Source organism: Rhynchophorus ferrugineus, unplaced genomic scaffold (genome assembly GCF_030347505.1).
Source record: "Rhynchophorus ferrugineus isolate W39M unplaced genomic scaffold, kcgeb_rfMv2 rfM3, whole genome shotgun sequence".
Lineage (NCBI taxonomy): Eukaryota > Metazoa > Arthropoda > Insecta > Coleoptera > Curculionidae > Rhynchophorus > Rhynchophorus ferrugineus.
The window spans coordinates 12,791,774-12,816,622 of NW_027472582.1; the positions used below are offsets into that span (position 1 = coordinate 12,791,774).

A 24,849-nucleotide genomic window follows, 5' to 3' on the forward strand; every position below is an offset into this window, starting at 1 on the left:
GCGGACCCCTGGGCCTGAAGCGTTTCTTATTTTGAATCATTGTTTCTTTATTCCTATTTTTCATCATACGGACTGCACCATTTCTTGACCTACCCGTCGTAATATTAAATAATAAAACAGCCTAATTTATTGAGTCAATATCCAACACTAAGAAGAGAAAATGATCAGTTGGTAGTACTTAAAATAATATTGTAAATAGATGAATAGGTTTAGGTTACCTACCGTTAAGCTAAATTGTATGTATATAATAGAATATAAAATACGTGTAGTAGGTAGGTTAAATAAGGTTTTGTTTATTTTTATGTAGTTATTATAACGATTATTATGTACATATTTTATTTTAAAACGTTTTTTCTTTAGTTAAAAGTTTGATTATTTTTTACTTTTTATTCAGTTCCTTATTTATTTTTTGAAGTCGGTTCAATTTTTTTGTTAAAAATATTTTATTAATAACTTTTAAGCATTAATCAAGGTTTCATTGCAACTCAAACTAAACAAGGATTGAAAAAGTCCAATTTTTGACTTCTTCGAAGTATTAATATCATTCTGGCAAGATTCAGCAGCAGAAGAGACGAATATATGTAACATTTTCCCAGTATTTTCACAATTCTCAGTCTTCAGTTATATATCATTTGTAGTATCTTTATCGGATATTCCCAGTGGTATTATAAAGTAATATGTCACCTTTCGATATAGATTATTTCCAAACTAGATCATACAAACTGCTGAATGGATATTTTCTGGTACTTTACAGGTATCTAATACGAGATTAGCAATTAGAAACTTACCCAAGATCTAAGGTTTCTATGTTAGAAACAATGGATTTTCGCCGCATTCAAACTAGGTTAATTAATTTCTTTTCAGTTTTATTCATTTATGATTATTGATTACTATCAATTACATTCCTTCATCGTTTGAGAAATGGTTTTATTTAATTATACAAGTTTATGTACTATTTGACTGCACGGTCACGATTTATTGTTGTTTAGTTATGCCATTAAAAATAGGAAATTTGATTGATTGTTAAAAATTGTCTTCAGAAACTGGTCGTAAATGGCGATTTCGTTTTATAGCTTTCAGTGTTTTGCAAAATATACTTTTGTAATATGTAACTCTTTTTACCATAATTTCTTCGATTATTTAAATAATTTTTATGATTTAAATTATAATTAAAATTAAAATTTTAAAAACAATTAATAAAAATTAAATAATTAATAAAATGTAAAAAAAATATGAACAGCTTTTGACATTTCATTTGTGAAATGGAACTTCTTACAGAAATCTGCCAAAAGTTGTTGATTCCTTATGTATTAAACATATTTCACACACTTATGAATCGCCCTTGAATTTGTACTTCAGCTCTGAATTGTATGGGTAACTTAATTGTAAATATAATTGATTGTGATTATGTATTTTGATCGTGTAACTTCGTTTGAAATTCTCCAGCATTGTAAATTCTTCACTTATTAGTCTTCTCAATCTTTATATGACTATATATCTTAGCTAATTTCTGAGTCAATTACAGTACGCCAATATTTGATTAGTGTGTCTTATAATGTGTTTCTCTCCACATTATTTATGAATGATCTATAGTCTATTCAAAGTTATTTTGTATATACTTCATCTAAATTTGTGACGTCAAAACGTCGCGATGTTGCCGCATCAACTCTGACTTTTAGTTGGCTTTGATATACAACAAAATTCTAATCTAAATAAAATAATTGAACAATAATGTTATCAAATATAATTTATTTTAACATTATAGTACATCTAAAAACTCCAGTTAATTATACAGTCAATATAGTTTACAGGTTATAGTTATAAGCTCCTATCACTATTGCTTTCAAGAATTTTGTATACGCCGGACGACTTTGACAGGCACATTCGTTTACATGTTCCATTTAATCAAACAGCATTGTGTCTCCTTTTTAACTAGAATAAAATGAGAAGGAAAATATTGTCTGATTTAGCTTTCATTTCAAAATAAAAAAGGCAACCTCGTATAACTTTATTGAAACCTGTTTCCTTAATCACCTTTCCCACCATAATTCCACGATTAATTTTTAATTATATATTTTAAAAATAAATAACGAACTCACCAAAAAGTAAAAAGTAATCATACTTAGATTTTTAAAACAAAAAAAAAGTTTTAAAATGAAATATGTACTTAATAATCGTTATAACAACTAAATAAAAATAAACAAAAACATTATTTAATATATCTACTACACCTATTTTATATTCTACTATATACACACAATTTAGCTTCATACCTACCTAAACCTATTTATCTATTTACAATATTAGTTTAACTTCTATCAAGTGATCACTTTAGAAGTAAGCAAAGACCCAAAATCTGATTGTTTTAGATCAAAAAATGTGTGAAAACTTTCTACGTACCTTTGAAATTTGATGGTTTCCCTCGATCCCCCCTTCCCCCATCTGATCCTGACTTTATTACAATTGGACCACCTCAGAAGTGCACCCTTAAATTGCACTTAAGTGCACGAATAATAAAGGAAATTTGAAACATACGGTCGACCATAAAACCTCCTCCTTTTTTCTGATTCGAATTTAATTTCTTGTTACTTTCTGTTACGAAATACAAACCAATACAATTTGCTTTTATACAAGGATGTAAAATTATGATTTTTTTGTTCTATTCAAACTTCACTTCACTGGTAACATGTTATTTCTACGTATATACAAAAATATAGTCGGTTACTTAATGTGGCACAGATGCTAAAAACGAATGATTTATGACTAATCCTAATCTTTAATTATATAATTCTATTTTTGTGCCCGTGTTTTTTTAGTGGATGTTTTCGGACGCTTTATATTTTCCCTCTTCATTTCAAACAAAAGTCGATTAATTAATGGCATATTAGTGGAAATATGTTGTTTTATCAAATATTTTTGGAAGCGTCCATATTTTCTTCCGCGCGTCTAAAAGGGGATTTAATAAATCCGAAGGAGGTTTTACCTATAATGTTCAAAGTGACAGAGATAAAGGTGGTTTAAATATTTTTGATTGATTTTATTGTCAAGAAGCTCAAATATATCGTTAAGTTTTGAAATGTGGTTAAAGCTCATTAATACCATAATTTTTCTTAAGAAATTACTGGAATTTTTAGTATATTTTTCAGTAATCCCCCATATTATAGGTGCCATCACTATAGTGGTTTTTGAGGAGATTTGCTATCTGAAATAGCAAACTAAATTTGTACTTTTATACGTGATTTTACCAATGATTTTTGAGCTTCACGAGCATGATTGCTTTCTTTTCTGTATCGTGATTTTATTCACCAATTCTTATATTCAGTTAATCAAAAAGTCCACAGCAATTTTCTGGGTCTATTGTTTTATCAGTTTGGATATAGTCCATAAACAAAATTCCATTCTGCATCTCAAAAAATACTTTCCTCACAAAATACTTTCTCAAAATGGCGTCGAATGTTTAGTTTTACTGTTGACGAATAGATGATCTTTGCCGACTTACTGAATAACCAGTGTTCAACTAATTACTTTACTGTAATATAATTAATGTTTTTTATAATTAAATATTTTAATAGATTAAGGTTCTGTTAATTAAAATATTTCAAGGCAAGCTAAAACTACCCTACAACTTGATACCAGTTAATAAACTAATGCAAGACCTTCACAATTATCAATGTTTTTTATTGGATTCGGTTTTTCAGATAAGAAAATTCCTGAAACTTGGTTCTTTCGGTTTATTTCTTGTTTGTTCCTATATTAACGATCTCATATATTTGAATAACTGCAAACAAGCCATTGCACTTATAATTGAATGAATATATATGAATATATATTAGAATTACCAGTCCGTGATATACTGAAAAGTCTATATTTCAGATCGCCATGTTGCCAGATTGTATGAATTGTATTTATATATGCGTAATAAAATTTAAGTTTTTGAAAAATAAAAAAATTACTAACATAAAAATATGTACTACTCCCCTGCAATATCTCTACCAGCTGTCGTTGAAATTATTTTAGATGATCTACTTGTTGCAAAAATTTGGCATTATCTTCATTTTTTATAGTCATATGTCTCCACAATGCAACTATTACCGTATAAAACCTCAAATTCTCTATCAGCTAGCGCCAGATCAGGAAAAAGTCAATATCATCATGTCAGCCGCGGACACAATTATTGATATATCACACAATAAAATAATTTTTTTAAATATATGTCGGCTAAAAACATCAATATTTTTTGGAGAAAATATCGATATATCGAAATTTTTTTCTCCTTTTGTCTTGACAGAGCCATGTTGCCATGTTTTAACAATTATAATATATCTATGATATCTACTATGTATAGGGTGGGGCAAAAGTCCCGTTACCATTTTGATTGCCTATAACTTTGCTCAAAGAAAAGATAAGTAAGTTTGGTTTTCATAAAATGTTTATTTGGTCTTTACATCGTTCTTGGCTGGTTCTTGTGGCGTATATTTATCCATAACAAAATTTGGACGTCTACACAATACAACGGTTAAAGCGAAACTGAGTTGAACCTCTCATAAGCAACATGGCGCGCATTCAAAATGGAAGCGGGACTTTTGCGCCCCTTGTTATGTTTTGGAATAGAATGGAATAGAATAGAATTCTCGTAAATATCTACCAGTCATTTCTGAACAGAAAACAATGTAGCTCTGCTTGAAATTGTTTGTTTTTATTTGTATGTCATCAGAGCACATCATTATTCAATCAACATCACTTTTAGAAGTTTAGAACCTAACGAATCACTTGAACAATACCATTTTTGCATAAATAAAAAATGAAAAAGTTCTGTTCTGACTTTCACTGAACATATTACAACATATACATGATATTTATGATGATATCACCTGATGAAAATTCACAGAACGATGCGCACGTCGAATAATAAACGCTGATGGATGCAGTTTCGTCGATCCCTCAACAGGAAATTTATTACCTGAATTTATTATAGTTTCCGAAAAGAATGCAATCGTTTAAATGTACTGTTCACTATTTTTAAAACGACAGCGCCGTCGTACTACGTTTGAACAACTTTCTACGTCTTTTACATAATAAATAAAAGAACAGTGAAGGATTATCACGGATCCCCGTCTAAAAATAACGGGCGTTCACTCTTACCACTGCGAGAAAAAACGATTCAAACGTTCTTAAATTTAGAACTCGTATTTATCGCATTCGTACTAAACTGTCGAAATTCTACACATCGAGGCTGGATACACAAACAACAAGAATGGATGGTGTGCTATCGGAAATTATTTTCGAATTTCGTAGGGCAATAAACCAGATCGCCGTTGATATCATTCATCGATTGAGCATCCGATTAGGAGTAAATTAAACTAAGCAACACTAGGTCATGAAAAGATAATCTGCATAAAGTAAACTGAAGTTAATCGGCTTTAAACATACTTAATAAATGTTCTACCACATTATTGTTGTAACCAGGCTGAGTAAGACCGGATGTGTTCTGGGATGATTTCTAAGTTGGTCACTCGCCAGCCGGTAACCCTAATGTCGAGGACCGTGTTTCGGAGCCCACGTTAAACTGTAGGTTCAGTCCAGATAAACCTCTAGTTGGAAAAAGGAGACTTTAAGATATAAAAAATATTTAAAAAATATACGTTTCCATTCATTCATATTTTTTAAAAAATTTATGACCGTCGCAAGAGTTAAAAATTATTTTTATACCATTCCTATGCAAAAATCTTAAATAAAATCTTTTATATATTAATTTTGCTTGAATATAATAATTTGCATAGATGGAACATAGGACAAATAGAAGAAATTATGAACTATTAACAGTAAATTTGTAAAATATTAATTTGTTTAAAGATTAATATTATAAGATATGATTATGATTAAAAATTCATTACATAATAAGCTTATCATGCAACAATCCACCTCAAATTTTGTTAGTATTGAATAGTATTTGAATAATAATAAGTACAATAGAATAGGTATTCGATTAAATAAAGGTTTGTCAATGAAATGTGAGAGAAATTAAAGTATATAATAAAAATTTGTAAATATTGAATATATCCACTGACTCTAATCAAAAAAATATATTTCAGAGAACCACTAAGCTGCTATACTTCCAACAACCTCTGATATGGAGTAAAACCTACAAATTTCGGAAAAATAAATCCTATCACAACGTTAATGTGTCATGCCTGTTTCCCATTTTTGTTAATCAAATATGAGTAAAAGACTAACAAGACGGCTGAAATAAAGTTTGCCCGAATATATTATATATATATTCTACAAAATTTGTTTAAGTTTTTTTTTTTTTGGTGATGGAAAATAGGTCTCTAAATCATCCTACATAATGGTAGTAACATAATCAACGATGCTGTGATAGATTGTGGTGTTTCTGTTTGGTAATGTCAACGGAAATATCTTTGTTTGCATCTACTGCCGATATAAATATGTCTTATCCCCAGGACCTAAGATTGTTTAACCTCATATACATTCCACATAAACTGAACAGGATTTGTATAGATTTTAAAATACACAGTAGTTCTGTAGTTCCCTAAGGTATTGTCTTGGAACCACTGCCATATCTGCTCTAGACTGTCGATATCCCAACATCAAAAGAAACACTATTTGGAACATCTGCCGAGGATACAGTCATTATGACAAAAGATATATTTCTGCCTAGAGCGATCCTAGCGTAGATCCACAAACAGACTAAAGACTGGAAAATACACCTTAATTGCCCACAATCTGTCTATGTCAGTTTTGTGTTTGCAGTGAAACGACTGAAACATAATTATATCTTTTGACAGAAGGGTATCACTCAAACAGAATCAGAAAAATACTTCGGCATACATCTGAAGGTTAGATTAAGTTGGAATACAGAAGCTGAACAGATCAGACTGAAAATTAAATAACTACATTGGTTAGTTGGAAGATACTCAAAAATATTGATTTATCAGTCAGTGAAACACGAAAGAAGGTTAACTAAATCTGTTTATTAACAACTTGAAAACAATGGAACTGCTGGACAAAGAGCAGTATATCAGAAGAACTAAATCAAAAATACATAATGATGTATTTGTGGTTGGTGAATGAATCTATGTACCAATCAAAATTAATAATAAATTAGTTTACGATTAAAATTGTACTAAGTTATTTATTAAATATGTTATATTTTTAAAAAACTAAAGTAAATAAATATGTATAAATATTTAACGTTGGTTAATTTTATGAATACATTTGGTATATACATACAATATGCATCTCACTAAAGAAGTGAATTTATTTTAATTGCGGTGAAAGTTCCCCAACAAAAGTTATTTTAATGGTTGCTTTTGATTTATTGTTACATTGTATTATTTCAGTTTGTAGCATCGAAATAGAAACTGTACAACTGTTTTTAGTGGACTTTCGAGCGCTTCTAACAAGCAAAAGGAAAAACACGGCCAATCTGGCAGATGCCGCTGTAGAGGATCTGCTTCTTTTTCGCGTTCAATATGAAAGCTGGCGTCTTACCAGTGTGAAATATCAGCTGTAAAGAGAACAAAACAAAGATATAGCGTTAATGTTTTTCAAAAATGATTGGCCATCAGTTGATTAGTATTAACAGGATTTTAAACAGCAAATGTTGGTTTCATTGGCATAATTTCTGGAGGTACTTAAACATAAAGGATTATCACTAAATAAATTACTAGTTCTTTTGAAATTTTGAATGTCTTAATGTTTTTAGAGCTTCAAAATAAATCTGAAAACTGTAGTTGTTGGCCAAATATTGCTTTTTTAATTCCACACTGAGGAAAAGTGGAGATTATATGTGAACTGTCATTGATACCAGCATGGATACTAATTCAATTCTAATTCTAATGACGTTCATGTTAAAAACTTTCAAAGAATGTGCATTCTAATGTTTGCCAATCAGCTAAATCTCGTAGTAGATTAAGACGGTTACTATAATTTCATCTGATTAATGGACATAATATATTTTGGAGCAAGATTTAGAATAAGATATCTTAAACAGAGGATTACTAACTGAAACTAATAAGAAATACTTTTTGTGCCTTGGGGAACCTCAGTTGAATTACTATATTTAACAAAAATTCTTAAAAGTTATACTATATGTATTCTGGAGTTCTATTCTGAAGAGATGGAGAACATATTATAGCCAATAGATCAAATTCAGCTAGCAATTAAAACAAAATGTTCCCAAAGATGATTGCATTGATAATAACATAAATAATAAAAAAATAGGATGGTAATACATACGCGCAAGATAACTGACAATTTATTTTGATGTTCTAAGATGATTTGATTATTTATATTACCAAAAAGTAGAGAGATTTGCAGAATATCTAGAAAAAAATTTCAAACCAAACGAAACTAATACTGAATATAATTTTCCGGACATAGAAGAATTCGATGACTGAATTAGTCACATTAAAACTGACATTAATCCCGGGAAATCACCAGGCTATGATTTAATAACAGGAAAATTACTGCAAAAACTACCAAGAAAGGGAATTATAAAACTCACAAAGTCGGAAGATGGCGGAAATTATAATGATCCCAAAACCTGGAAAGTCACCAAACGAAATAAAAGCCTATAAACCTATATCACTGCTGTCAGTAATATCTACTGTTTTTGAAAAACTCCTGTTGAAAAGAATAAAACCGATCATAGAGAGAAAAAACCTAATACCAACACACCAATTTGGGTTTATTAACAAGCATTAGACAATTGACCAGGTCCACAGCATAATTGATATTATGGAAAAAGCCTACGAAAGTAAAATGGTATACTCACCTATACTCTTAGATGTAGCACAAGCCTTCCATAAGGTTTGGCATGAAGGTCTTGTTCATAAACTATAGAAAATGTCACCAAAACAACCCACCGAACTACTAAAATCGTACATTACAGCCAAAATGTTTATAATTAAAAAAGAAGAAGCTTACTCTACAATAAAGGAAGCTAAAGCAGGTGTACGACAAGGAAGTGTACTGGGACCAATGCTTTATCTACTCTATACTTGTGATATACCACAAAGGAGAATATTACGATGGCTATATTTGCTGGTGATACTGCGATTATAGCTGTCGGAGACAATAGTGAAGAAACCACACGAATATTACAACAGGCAAGTGACAATATAAGTAATTGGACATAAGCTTGGAAAATAAAAATTTACGAAAGTAAATCTGTGCAGTTCATCTACAATCAGACCGTACAAGCACCAATAACATTAATTAATACTATCATTCCATATAGCAACAACGCTAAACATCTCGGAATGAACATATAAAGAAGAAAAGAAAAGAACTGGATATGAAATTTAGGAAAATGTATCGGCTATTTGGAAGAAAATCACAATTATTAGTACATAATAAATTGCTATTATATAAGCAAATATTGAAACCTTAGTTCAATTATGGGCAGGAATTCAATAGGATTAAAAGTAGCAAATGTCAGTTCAATTATTTCCACCCAATGAGAAGTAACGCACTCTAGAACAGCGAACAATAACAATTATCACGAAATTTAACAAACATTAATAATTAAATGGACGCAATCAAGGTAACCTGCCAACATTTTTTCTTTAAAATTGAATTTTTCGCTGTTACAACACCGCCAAGCCAAACCCACATTTTTCTATAATTTACTTTGGATTTTGTAAGTCTTATGTAATTCCTGAGGAATGCGATATGAATTATTAATTATCCAACATTAGTTATTTTATTGTAAAAAATAAAAATTTAATTATAATCATAGAGTAATAGAGATGTAACTCAATAGGGGACTCTGGTGCAAAGTTTTGCTTTGCCTAACATCCAGGGGGCGTTATAATTGGCCTTTCAAGTAATTTGATTGGTCAGTTTAAATCTCCATTATAGGCACCTGTAAGAGAAATCTTTTACTGTGAAGACATTTGATTGGCTCATTAGTGACATGTAACAGCCTTGACGTCAAGTTTAATTGACCAATGAAATTTAAAAAAAAAAAGAATTATTTTCAGAAATAAATTTATTAAATAAAATTTAATAAAATATAAATAAAAATATAATATGTAAAAATAAATAAACATAAATATAATCTATAACAATAAATAAATATAAATGTACAATGTAGATTTTTCTATAAAATATAAATATAATTTAAAAATAAATATATCTATAAAATATAAATATTATATACATATATATAAAACCATTAACAAAATACTTTGATATATTGCAAATCAAAATTATCTCTTCCGTCTTTTTCTTTTTTCGTGCCAATTTATTTAGTGCCATCAATTTAATAAGATATATCAGAGTTCCGTCTTTTTGTTTTCTTATACTGAAAGCAAACTTTGAGTCTTCCCCTGTTAAAATTCTATTCACGTGTTTCACTCAACAGTTATTACGCACCTTGTTATTACTTTTAGTATTTTATGTGAAAGATCATTATGGAATGTACAATTGAAGGGTTTTAAATTTACTTTTTTTTAAACACTTGACAAAAATTTTGTTTTATTATCGACCTGGCAAAAGAGGTAGCTCAAAAACTTACTGTCAGTATTTTCATTTCATCCCCGGTTAGTATAGAATATAAATATTTAGAGCCCTCGTGTTCATTCTCTTCACAATTTCCTAAAGGCCGATGAGATGAAAAAATTAGCTTATATTGAGCGCTTCAAATGTTTTCTAAAGCATCCTAGCCGAGGATGTATATTCCCGAATCCATGAGCTACATTGAAAATAAACCATTACAAACCAAAACAATTATTTGGATAATTACACTTTCTTTTTCTTTAATGAAATGAACCCTTCAAGATAGTTATTAAATTGGTGACACTTAGACAAATTTGAATATCGGTTAATCTATTAAGATTTGCATTCAGAGGCTATTATTTTATTGGAGCTGCAACTTATGATCCAAGAAGTAAAGTATATAGTCGTTTGCATAGCTTCTTTCACAAGGGGAATAATTGCTATATATATATATATATATATATATATATATATATATATATATATATATATATATATATATATGAATAAACTTACCCGAACAACAAAATATACTGTAATGATTATAAATTTTCTTTGATATTTAATCCAATCGGCTTGGGATTTTAACATTATCTGCCATTTTTTAATGACAGCTAAATACTTCATCGAACGAAAACGATTCTACATTTCTTTACTATCTGTGCATCCGGGTACACAACACTTCCTAGACCGATAATTCACTTTACTTTTTGTACTACCTGCTTATATATACTAACGAACTAATCATTTAATCTCTAATCTCTAAAAATTCCATATCTCAGCTATACTGAAAATGGCGTTCGAAATAAATAAACAACAAACGTACCATAGAAACGAAGTCAGCCAATCAGATCCCGTCGCGGCTTATAGCGTAGCGATTAAAGCAAGTAATAAGTTAAAAGTAGCGACATCTAGATGTTGGACGTCGCGAAACATTTCCCCAAAAATTCCTATGAAGTTAAATCTCTATTTCTCTATGATTATAATCAAAGAATGGGCATTGTTTAAAAAAATTTATTAATACATTAATAAAGCATATAAAAAAAATTACATTATTAGTAAATGTGTACAGCATATTGTTTCTGATTAAATTAATATTCTTTGAACACCTCTGTTTTTCAAAACCTTAAGAGATGAAAGACAGGAATGAGCGAAGTGGAAATCAATGAAGTTCTTACTAATATGAATTGACGTAAATAGAACACCACTGAAAAAAATTGTGCTTAATAGTTTTAGAGTTTATTGACGTAAGTTATTAGCAGGTGTAACGACACTTATAAAACATTGTCATTTAGCTATTGTAGCACCATAAAAAATTGTTGAATGAAAAGTAAAATGGCCATTGGCCTGCCTAAACACCAACGGTTTCAATGGACGGGTATAACCGTTGTGGCCCAAATAATTCCGGTTTTTAGTGCGAACTATTAGTGTTTGAAAGCAGCAACAGTCGACACGTAAACGGACATAAAACGTCTACAATTACCTTAATTAACTTTATTACTTTGTATTGTTTAAACTTTTGTTAAATTAATTTAATGTAATATCAAGAATACATCCATTAAAGCCTACAAATCAACAAGTTGTTGGTCTCGTTAGTTATTTCTTTAATTATTTGGATCTATGCTAGAAATATACTTGTAATAATATACAGAATTTTGAAGGATACTCTCGCAAGCCCAGATCAAAACAACATATAGTAAGTTTGAAATCGGAAGATATGTATTTATTTCGTCCTCATTCAAATATCTTAAATATTTAAGTCCACCGACTATTGTATGAGCGCTATCAGGTGTTCAATAAGTTGGCAGAAATGAAAGCAAGAACAGATTTAAGTTGTAAATATTACTTTATTTTAATAATTATTTATTTAATACTTAGTATAGAAATCCACTCATTTATGAAACCCATCGCAGTTATGGGAAATTTGCAAAATGTAACAGTATAGATGAGAAGAGTTACGTGAAACTAAATCTGTGAAATAAACTGGATGTTTAAATAATTATTAATAGTTTTATTCATCGATTATTTTTTATAAATTTTCCCATCCAATTGTTCCAAAAGGTTAATGAATTAGGTAATTCATAGACAAAAATATTTTTAGAAAAAATTATATATAATATGAAGTCGCAGAGCCAGAGGTAAAACTTTTTTCTTTTGAAGTTTTTTAGTCTTCCAGGCCGTTCTTTATCTTAAAAATTAAAATCGCCATTGAAACCAAAACGGAGAATTATTTGCTGGACTTCAGGAGCAGATTCCTTCAAAACAAACAGCAAAAGTATTGAATGTCGAAAATGCACTTTTGAGTTTTCCATGATTAGCATATTTATGCACTGAATAACTCAATAATAATGAAAGGAAAACTGATAATTTATATAAGGAAATGTCCAAACCATATAATTTGATAGTTAGGTTACGTTGTGTAATAAATATTTACATTGGTATATTGCCTTAAAATTCATTTTAAATATGCCATTTATGGAATGATATTGAGACATGAAATACTAATTTTTAAAATATCAAAACAAATCATAAGATTATAAAATGGCTAAGGATATTTTTATAGTATAAATGTTTTTTCATTCGTATGACAAACTGTCTATGTTAATTCGTTTGTATATATGTGTGACTCACTGGAAAAATCTTACTAAATTTAAACTAATTTAAATTTACATTCATTTACCTAGCCAACGATGTGTCATGTTATGCATTACTTCCGAATATATATGTGCAATTAAAGGTACCAAAACCTTGATGATTTTTGTTTTTGGTTGTCCATCTGAAAGACTGGTTTCGCTACAAACAAACAGCTATGTATGGAATATTTAAATATGCCCTCGCATCATTTCAAATATTTGTAATTGGTTATTGTTCGGTCTGTATTGAGCCATAAAATAAATACAAATTCAAAAGGAGAGTTTTAGTTAATAGTTAGTTTTAAAAATATTGGAAATAATTAAAATTAATGATTATTGAATAAGTAATAATAAGTTGAAATAATAATTCGAGAAAATGAAATTAAAACTAATGACCACATAGCCTTTAATGGCTTATAAATTCGTCTCCAAGTAGTAGACGATTGAAATAAAATTCTTGTTTCAAACAACAGTAATTTTTAATTAATATTTGTAATTGTTTAGTTTAATTGACTAGTTTTAGATGTGTCAAATTATTAACTTCATTTTACTGCTTTTATTAAGAATTTGTAAGACTTTTGAAGCTGGTGTGGTTGACGCAGTGGCTAAAGGCGACAGGACTGTCCTTCTCCTGCTGTTGTGATAGTCGTGAGTTCGATTCCTCTTGGGGCATGGTCATTAATTTATATTTGTGATTGTCCGTGAGCTACAGTAGGAAATCCGACAAGGAATAACCATCTAAGTCACGCCACTAACCAGGTTGTGTAAGACCGGATGTCTTCTGGGATTATCTCCAAGTTGGACGCTCGCCAGTCGATAGGCTTATTGCCGACGACCGTGGTTCAGAACCCACATGAAACAGTAGGTCCAGTCTGTAAAAAGAAGACTTTAAAATATATGTATATAAAAAACTTGAAATAAAACTTTTTTCCGAAATTATTTCATACTTTTCAAATCGTCTTTGGATATGTTTGCAAACGTTTCCTGTAGTCTTCAGAGTTGTTCTTCGATTTCTGAAAAAATTGCGATGAACCAGTGCTTGAGAATACGCATTATCTTGAAGAAAGAAACTAAGAGTAATTAATCAGAGTAATAATAATTTTAACATTTTATCAATTTGAATTCATAACGAGCGATATGATTTCTACAGGTTGTTATTTGAGTAATTAAAGTTATTATTTAAGTAATTAGTAATTAAGTTATCTGAGTAATCTTTTTAATGATGAGTAATCATTGTTAAATCGTTCAATGACTGGTGATTGATGTAATCTATTGATATTTTCCAATTTGATGACAAAACAGATCATCAAGTCGTGGAGGTAACGTTTCTTTTTCTGTTAGTGACATAACCCCAGCGGCTTAGTCACGGTTTTCGATTGCCGCTCGCTTTTTTCGCGACTTCGGAACCGTAAGTAGGCAACCTTGCGGTTTATCGGATGATTAATCGTTTCTGGGCTCCTTTTTGCGATTCCGTTGGTTCTAGCGTGGGAGGAAGACCAATACGATTTAGTGAATACTATAAATGAAAAAAGTCGCTTTTGGCGCATGTTTAGCAAGCCTTGGTTCCTGATAATTGGTATTCGGTGATATTTCGACACGTATTGAATGAGACTTCTTTTACCTTTCTCATTTTGTTTCACAAGCTAATTATTTATAAAACCTATTATGAATATTTTTGCCACTGAATTTTAATGATATTTAAACCTTAACAAAAACGTTTAAAATATGTTATAGAAAATGACAGAGCATCAAATAATATATCTACTTCATCTTATCTAAGATATCTAAAATATCTATTTTTTTTAGTTGATTACTTCCTACATATGCTTAGATATAGCTTTAGATAAATGAATCAATATGTATCTCCAAAATTAAAATTAAATTAGACTATTTAAGCCAAAGTGTATTTAGTGTATATTTTTAGTGTTTATAAGTGTATATTTTAGCCAAATTATTTGTGTATGTATTTGTCTTTAGTCAATCTATGGATCTTGTTGAATGCCACTTATACTTTTTCTAACACCCTATGTGGAAAATGTGGATATGTTTAGTTATAAAACCATGTCATTTCTTTTGTTATTGGTAAGAAACTGGAAATGCACAACAGAATTTTCACGTTAAAATAAGAAACGTCGATATTTTCACATAGATAGTAATTGTATAAACAATAAGAGAAACATACAATATATTTTTTTTTAATTTAAAATCTCTACAAAAAATGAATACACTAGATTACCTTCAGTTTCTGAACAGAATTATGTTTGTGCAGCAGTAGAAGAAATACATTGTCAATAATATTCATGTTTTAATGCTTCTGTCTGTATATATAAATAAAGTGCCGTTCAAATTCATGCTTTGCATCAAGCATAACAATATATATGTACTATATATTATATTATAAGTTTATTGATATTTTGAAATCAGTCTAGTGGTTTTTAAATTGGCGTAGCATATAGTGGAAGCTTGTTTTCTTTAAAACTTTTAGATAATTATATTAAATAATTATATTGTGATATATATTAGGTGGTTATATGCATTCTAAACAGGGATATCTATTGGTAAAAGTGCAAAGTATTCAGTGTATACAAAAATTAATCATGGATCAAAATTGTATTTAAAAAAATGGCTACAACGCAAATTGACTGAAAATACCACAGTGTTACTGCAGCATACTCACCAGGCATAACACCTTCCGATTACCACTGCTTCTTTTTCTTTCTACACCTATTGCAGGCTTGCTTGCTTGCTACGGTGTTGCAGGAAAGATGGGCTTTTTCTTTAATGATGGAAAATCTTCTTAGTAATATATATTATACCAGTTTTTCTCAGTAAATATCCCTTTAAATTGAAAAAGTGAATATAATTATCACGATTTATTTAAATTAGAACATTGTTTGTTGCTATTTCCTGCAAACCAGCTTTTCATTCAAATTAACAACTGAATGCAGGTGTAGCGGGATATTCCCAGTTCTTCAAACAAACTCTCGTTGCACAAAGAGTATTGAACTTAATGGCTGAGAATGTTAGAACTTCTTTACATAGCGCAAGACTCCGACATTTTCACCGTGAATATTTAAACGAACGACAATATCGGCAAATATTTCAAACGTAAATATTCCTTCTATATATCAGTTTCGTTTTGCTACTCTAGACTTAATTAGAAAGTAATCCTAATTTGATTTCAATCTTAATGTATTTTCAGAATGTTTACCCCATTTAATTAAGTGTTATATTATTGTAAAAGCGTAGATAATTAGTTGGTTTAAGATTTAGATGGTCTAGTAAAAGTTTAATTGATTAAATGCTCGAAACTGTTATAGTAATGTTTGTTTAAATGCAATGGAAATGTGTAAATGGCGAAGAGAATTATTTTTCTTTGTTAGTAGATTTTACAGCTTATCGGATGTTATATTTCTACAGTAATGGGATTTCAATTTTTATAGCATATGAATTAATTTTAAAGGATTTACAACAGTTGGTGTTACTGTAAATTAAATCGCATCATATACATTTATTTGTACATACCAACGGTGTGTTAAAGCTTCACTGACAGATTTCACTGCTGAGTATATCTCATTTCGTCGAAATGTGAACGGAACATTTTTCCAGTGCATTAAAAATATCTGAATTTGTACTGTAAATATTTGAATTCAGAAAGTTTTACTTTTTGCTTCAATTTGAAGAAAAGGCGGCTGAAGATCATCGAATGCGATGTGTGTGAAGCTTATAACCACGATGCTCGGTCGATTTCAACATCTGAGAGTTCTGGAGAGCCAAACAAATTTGAAGATGAATATTTTAAGATATTACTGGATGATTTAAAACGCAAGAAAAATATGCAGAATAGTTGAGAGTAATACAAGAAACTCTTTCCAATAGCTTGAAGAATATGGGAATAATTCAAAAGCTCAAATATTATTACCGTATAAATTGAAGCCATTGAAAGGAATTTGATCATGCATCAACATCAACTCTATTATCTCAAGAATAGCCTCAAAAGATACTTTGGACAATCAATGGACATTACTTTGAATAAAATATATTGTAACTGTAATTTATAATAATTAGAGCTCTTGATGTCATCGCCAACTTACCGATTCACTTAATCCAGTCGATTTTACTAGGTGTTTACACGTACTTTCAGAAACTCACGGTGATACTACTTCATCATATCATCATACACCAATTGTCAGTTTTTGTTTCAATGATTTAATAGTGGTGATTTTGATCAATCAGATCATTGGCAAATAACAATTTGTAGGATCAAATGTTCGAAGAAATAATACCCTTAAAGAATACAATAACAATATATTGAAAACTTACTAGATGAAACCCCAGCTCAAACTTTGAAAAAACTTTCAGACAGCTTAGTTATTGAATTACCTATTTTTTTTAGCGACGAAAATAGCTATAGCCAAAGTATACAAGTTGTGTTCGACATCAATTAAACATATTGAACAAGGTGTTGTTTTCAATATGAAAATCAAATAACTAGATTGTTTTCTAATAATATCTCTTTCTATACAGAGGAAAAGCTTTCAACTATGACTTCTCAGAGCCGAAGAACATAATTGAAGTAACATCATTTTCATCATCATCAAATTCTAATCAATGAATCAGATCATAAAAATGGAATGAAAGTGGTGCTAAATATAACTAATGTGAATATATTGAAATATTGAATGGGGTTAAATTATTCGTGTATGATTTCGTTCATTGCCCACGTTTATCCACGGTAAAAATTTCGTCATATTCATTCATTCACACGGTCTCCAATCAGTACCAGTAGCCTATGCATAATCCGGCGTTACCAAAACGGAAAACCCATTTAACAACTGCAATTACAAGCATTGAATTTCAATGGTTCCGATTACGATTCTACGGTCGCGACAAAAGCACCAACTAAATCGCCTCTGTGTATACATTTCGATTGAAAATGTTTGTGCATTCGCAGTTATCTCCGCATCGAATATGTCGTAACAATGTTTACGTTTCGCAGAAATGAAAAGTGATCTAGTTTCTTTTGTCGCTCGTATTTTACGGACTCGCTACTTTGTTCTTTTCTTGTTCGGAACGTAGAATGTTTGCAGACAGTTTTGGGTTAATTTTGTAATTCGACTGCACTCCGTACAACGTTACAACGTTGTTAGATAACAAAAAACTTTCTTGTATAGGAAATGTGGGCGTATATATCTATGATGCTATAAAATTTCTGAAATAATATTTTTATATTTAAATGAAAATATTTGATTTTATCAAATATAGTTTATTACATTCTTGCTCATCCCTAAAGGATATTTCTAAATCCGGGAATGATTTCTACTTTCTTAACTTTCTAATTTGTTCTAAAATTTTGTTCGTAAAACGATAGTTTTCTTTTTATCTAATTGCTAGTGTAATACTTTTACTTTTTATAAAGTGATACCATTTATTACATCATATTAGAAGATTTACATATTGAAAGAATGAATATAAATCAAATGATGGAGCTTCATTATCATGTACCTATTTCTCAACCAACATACTGTTTTTGGTATCTTAGAATTTGGATATTGTTTGCTAAATGTTCCAATTGCTGACCTTTATATATATTATGAGCATCAATAAGTCTCTTGTGGCTGATCATTGTACATATACTCAAGATATCAACTTTACAATTTTTTTTGTCGTCGAAAGTCGTTGATTCTCCATAGAGAAAACATATACCTTGAAATAATATTTTTTATATAAAATATCGAAGTAATGGAGCTTCATTATCGTGTTATCTATTTCTCAACATACTTGTTACCTATTTCTCGACATACTGCTTTTGTTAACAGGTGAGACAAAAGTCCCGCTACGATTTCAATTGCTCGCAATTTTGGTTATGTGACGGTTAGCTCAATTTCACTTTAACCATTGCATTGTGTAGACGTCCAAATTTTATTATGGATAAATATACGCCACAAGAACGAGCAAAAATAGTGACAATATTTATTGAAAATAATCGTTCCATTATTGCCACTCTGGAAGAAAACGGACGTCTCGTAACGCTGAAAATGTGGCTCTGGTGCGCGATAGTGTTGTAGAGTCTCTAGAAACATCAATTCGGAGACGTGGTTCCCAGTTACACATTTCTGCACACAGTTTAAGGTGGTGTTTTGAAAACTGATTTGAAAATGTTCCCGTACAAAATTCAATTAGTCCAAAAACCTACCGAGAGATCCTGATCAACGAGTTGAGTACAGTGTAAAGTAATCCTAAAGCTGTCTAGTGAAATTGAAGATTTTTCGTCTAAATTAATAATGAGCGATGAAGCCCATTTTCTTCTCAATGGCCACGTCAATAAACAGAACAGTCGGTTTTGGGGAACACAGAATCCTCAATTAATCCATCAAACATCACTGCATCCACTAAAAACAACTGTATGGTGTGGTATTCATATTGGAAACATCATTGGTCTTTATTTTCTTGAAAATGATCAAGGTGTTACAGTTACTGTTACTGCTGAAAGGTACCAAGGCATGATTCGAAATTTTCTTATGCCTGAATTGGAAGAGCAAGGACATGTGGTTTCAGCAAGATGGAGTCACAGCGGACACAGCCCGTTCAACGATTTAATTATTGAATGACGTTTTCCCACGAGGGCTAATTTCGCGAAGTGGCGATTTAACATGGCCAGCCAAATCTCCGAATTTAACAGCAGCAGACTTTTTCTTATGGAGTTTTTTAATATCAAAAGTTTATATGAATAAGTCCCAAGCATTTCAACGTCTTAAACGCAATGTTTATGTTTAATATGAATAATTAAGATAGTAAGAATATAGGCTCAAAGAATATGGGAATTTTGAAAATATGTGTCATCTAAAGTGAATCGTTCTAGTAATAGTTTTTCTTTTTTTTGAACGTCAGACTTGGTGCATTACAAAAATAATATCATTCTTGGATTCAGTAGTGTTTCTGGTCGTTTAACCAATTAAACTGTGATACTATGGCTATGAATTTTGAGTGTCATACTGAACTCTTCTATAATTTTATTACTTTTATATCTTTTGATTCTATTAATATATCTAACTACTTATTTTGTTTGTCTTTTATTCTATTCTGGTCTGTATCTACTGACTTTTGGGTTATATAGTGTCTTTAAGAATTAGGATTGAGTTAATTTTATGATTTTTTCTATAAGTTTCAAGGCTTTATTATGATTTTTTTAGTTCCATCTTCATCTTTCTATCGACATTTTTTATCATTAATATTCTGCCAATGAAAAGAAAAACTAATAAAATAAATTATTAGGTTATGTATTTAAATTAATAATCTTAGTATTTTATTGCCACTATTTGAAACAAAGACCAATTCAAGTTGCATAACAATATCTATTACGTGGGCTCTTGGTCACTCGAGTAATATTTACGTGATTTCTTAAGAAAATCACTCAATGTCGTGCCTTATTAAGGACAGTAACGGGTCTTGGAATCCGACGCAGTGTTTTTCTTCTTATTTCTCTAGATTATAATGCGGACATCGTGAAAATTGTTCATTCAATATTTCAGGCATGTTCTATTTCGATTTTAATAGCTGTATTGGGGGACGTCTGACGAGCTGGTGCAGTTTTTATCACTGAAAACACGAACATATGGTACGCATTAACATTCATTTACGAAAGAGTTGGTTGATTTAGTTCGGTCGCAACTATTTAAGAGGTTAACCGACTGTTAGATGATAGGTATGTTGCTTTGCTAAAAAAATAAATATACGAGAGACTTTACTGTGATGTTTCTGTGTTTAATATCCTTTTGAAATGTTTTTATAATAAAACAGTAAAAATACGTTGAAAAAACAATTGTGTTTATTTATTGTATCTGTTGAGGCTTTTAACCCACGATTTAGATCCAACAAATATTTAACTATACAGAAATTCTTAAACACTTGCCAAGAAAAGCAATAGTAAAACTGATTTACATATATAACGCAACCTTTAGATTCAAATATGTGCCTCCTTGCTGGGAAGTGGCAGAGGTCATCATGATTCCTAAAACCGGAAAATCTGTAAATGAGGTCTCATCATATAGACCAATATCTTTGTTACCGGTCATATCAAAACTTTTTGGAAGGATAGCTCTGAAAGGACTTGGACATATTATTGAAGAATAATTCCCGTGCATCAGTTTGGTTTTAGAGAAAAACACGCAACAGTGGACCAGGTGCATAGACTGATACTGATCAATTGGAAAGAGCTCTAGAAGAAAAGAAGATATGTTCAGCAGTATTATATGGATATACCTCAGGCTTTCGATAAGGCCTGGCATTGGGGACTTGAACATAAGCTTAAACAACTTCTGACTGATCGACACAACTTGCTGTTAAAATCTTACATTAATGAAAGAATGTTTCGCATTAGATGCGAAGATCTGTATTCACAATTTAGATCAATAAAGGCTGGTGTTCTGTGTCCACTGCTGTATCTCCTATACACCTATTATATGGCAGTAACAGAACAAACTACTATAGCCACGTTTGAGGATGACACATGTGTACCTGCAATTGGCAAAACGGAACAAGAAGCTAACGAAAAACTCCAAGAGGCGATAACTCAAGTCAATGCATGGACGAAAAGCTGGCGCATTAGATTTAATGAAAGTCAATCAGTGCATGTAAATTTTACCAATAAACACACTGCCAGTCATTATTAACAATCGTATTATTCCATATGCAAACACAGCTAAGTACCTGGGCATGAACCTAGTTACGATGGAAATAACACATTAAGAAGAAAAGAAAAGAATTAAATCTCAAATCTAAATAATTCTATTGGCTATTAGGTAGACGATCTGAACTATCAATTCGAAATAAGTTGATTATATACAAGCAAGTACTAAGGCCTGTGTGACATATGGCATGGCACACAACTTTGGGGATGTACCTGTGCAAGCAATATAGAAGTCATACAAAGATCCCAGAACAAGGTACTAAGGGATATTGTCAATGGCCCTTGGTATGCAAGAAACAGCGACCTACACAGAGACCTGGGAGTGGAGATGGTGGCAGACGAGATATGAAATGTTACAAAGAAGCATGAAGAACGACTTAACAACCACGAGACCGTCGAAGCTATCCAACTGCTAGACCAAAGTGGAATAGTGAGAATACTTAAAAAAACAAAATAAACCTTTTGAGCTAGTGTAGTACAGTGCATATTGCCACATTTTCATCTGAGTCTAACGGTGCCGAAATCTCTAATCGCCTAAAATGAACAATTTTTCTTTTCTTTTTAGAGTAATTCTAAATTAATATTAGCAAAGAATTTAAAGATCAACAATGTTAATAATTCTAAATAATTTGCTAACTAATATGGACGCCTTGATGGATAAGATCCTCGTAATTATACGCAGTACCATTCTCTAACAGTAAAATCCACCTCAGCGCATTGTTCTCTTAATCTCGACTGGTATAATTATGAATAACAAGATAAAAGGTTTCAATGGCAATGCCATCTCACACGATTCGTTGGCATCAATGCATTCATTATTGCATAAATAATCTTTCGACAGCATCGCATTTTCGTTTTAATGAATCAACATGGCTAGGATTCTTGATACATAATCTAAACATACTTAGATAGATTTTTATTAGTATGGCAATAGGTTTTTTAAATAATTTAACAAGATATCATTCAATACGTGTTCAATCTGTAATCACTGAGAACTATTACTCTTTTAATAGTAATACGTTCATTTTAAATACCCACAAACTCGAAGCTTTTAGCTTGTTCAATACTCATTCAATGATTTCACCTTAAATAAAAAAAAGTTACTAATTCCGAGCAATGTTGAAACAATGCGACTACTGGACAATGTGTAGGACAGTGTGTTAATTTTATTTTGGGAAATGTATAGTGATATGCTCATTCAGCACTCACATTGCTTGTTAATAAATCTAAGTACAGAAGATAAGTAACACCATATCAATCTATAATTAAGATTGTACTAAGCGTTTCTAATAAAATATGTTATATTACAATAATTATCTTACTGCATAATTATTAATTATTAATCTTTATTAGATATGCTTAAACAATCTTAATTATAAATTAATGTATTACTACATTTTATTTGTACTTGGATTAATTCACAAGCAAGACGAGTGTGAGATAAATACATCAATGTGTATTCGTCAATTATAAAATTATAGTAACTTAAACTATAGTTTACTCTAAAGGTATACACTTTATATAAGTTCATATGGTTTGGTTCGCTTCAATTTCCTGATATCCTGCGCGTTGTCCAGTAGTTGTATTGCTTCCACGTTAGTATGATTTAGTAATCTTCTTTTGTGTTTTAAGACGAAATTTTGGATAATTTCGCTAATCCATTTACTTTCCAGGTCTAGTTCTTCGTTGATTACGTAGCGATAGACATTGGTACTTAATCGAATAATTTTGTTTTAACAACGTTGGATGACTAGTTGATTTAAATTTTTAGTGCAACCCCATATTTGCACACCATCGGTACAAATTGGCTTAATGATTGTCTGATAAATCAATCTGTTTGATTTTAGATCAAGTTGAGAGCATCTTCCCACTAACCAGTTTAGTTGTTTTATTTTGGGTCTAATGTGTTTTGCTTTTTGTCTAACATGATGTTTCCAATTTAATCTACCGTCAAGATGGTATTTAGCTGATTCATTAATTAATCAAAAAGTATCTTTAGGTATCTAAGCGTAAGTAAGAGTTCTCAGCGTTTGGTTTAGTTGCCTATAGCCTCTCCGATCACAATCTTAATCATAATTATTTCAGGTAGAGAAATATGTATTCATCACCACGCATTAACAATTCTCAAATTACTTTTGTTCAGGAGCATTTGAATCACTCAATATAGACCTTAGAATATACTTAAAGATATATTTACAAGTATTCACGCAAATACTTTATTTTTTCCCTATTTCATTGATTAATTGATAATATAATTAATTAATAAGATTATTATGAATTAACAAAAATATCACACCATCAAGTATCATTAGGACCGCTTAGTTCACTATTATTGTACTGATTGATTCGAACTTCTGGCCATGGATATTGATCATTGCTCATTATTTACAGGTGTGTATAATTTGGTGGTATAATCCTGGTATGTCACGAATAACAATAAAATTCATCAAATGTCAAAGTGATGAAAACAAAAGAAAAATAAATATTTATCCAAAAATAAATGAAAAAACAAAATAATTAATCATTACTGACTTTGCTATTGAATTAATGATTGGTACCGTCTCTGGGGATGGGATATTTATAGTTGTTCACAGTAAAAACTTAAGGAATAATAATCATACTGTTTAAACGAATTTGTTGCTAAATGTTTTCTATAATAATGTCAACATGGATCACTCATTAGTCGATAAGATTGATAAAATGTTAAAAATAACAGTTTATCCATTAGGGGTCGTTGGTGTCTGACGTTTAGCAATTCAGATGGAGCTCAAAATGTTATAGAAATCCAAAAAATAAAATATTTGTCTAAAAAATATGTTTAAAAAAAATTAAATAATTGTATTATGATTGAAATTAACCGGCTCATTGGTTCTCGAATTTTAATGGTCACCATTCCTTTGAAAAACTTCTTTATAAAGTGCTAAGTCTACCATAGTACAGCTGTCGGTACGTTACACTTGGTTGACGTTTTCTTCAAATATCCTTTAAATTTTAAATGTTCAT

General features: G+C 30.5%; 1 protein-coding gene across 2 annotated transcripts in view; it reads left to right on the forward strand.

Moving 5' to 3' along the window:
• Positions 1-24,849, forward strand: part of LOC143194279 (bicaudal D-related protein homolog) — a 160,785-nt gene that overhangs the window by 113,180 nt on the left and 22,756 nt on the right. The gene's annotated exons all lie outside the window — the stretch shown is intronic.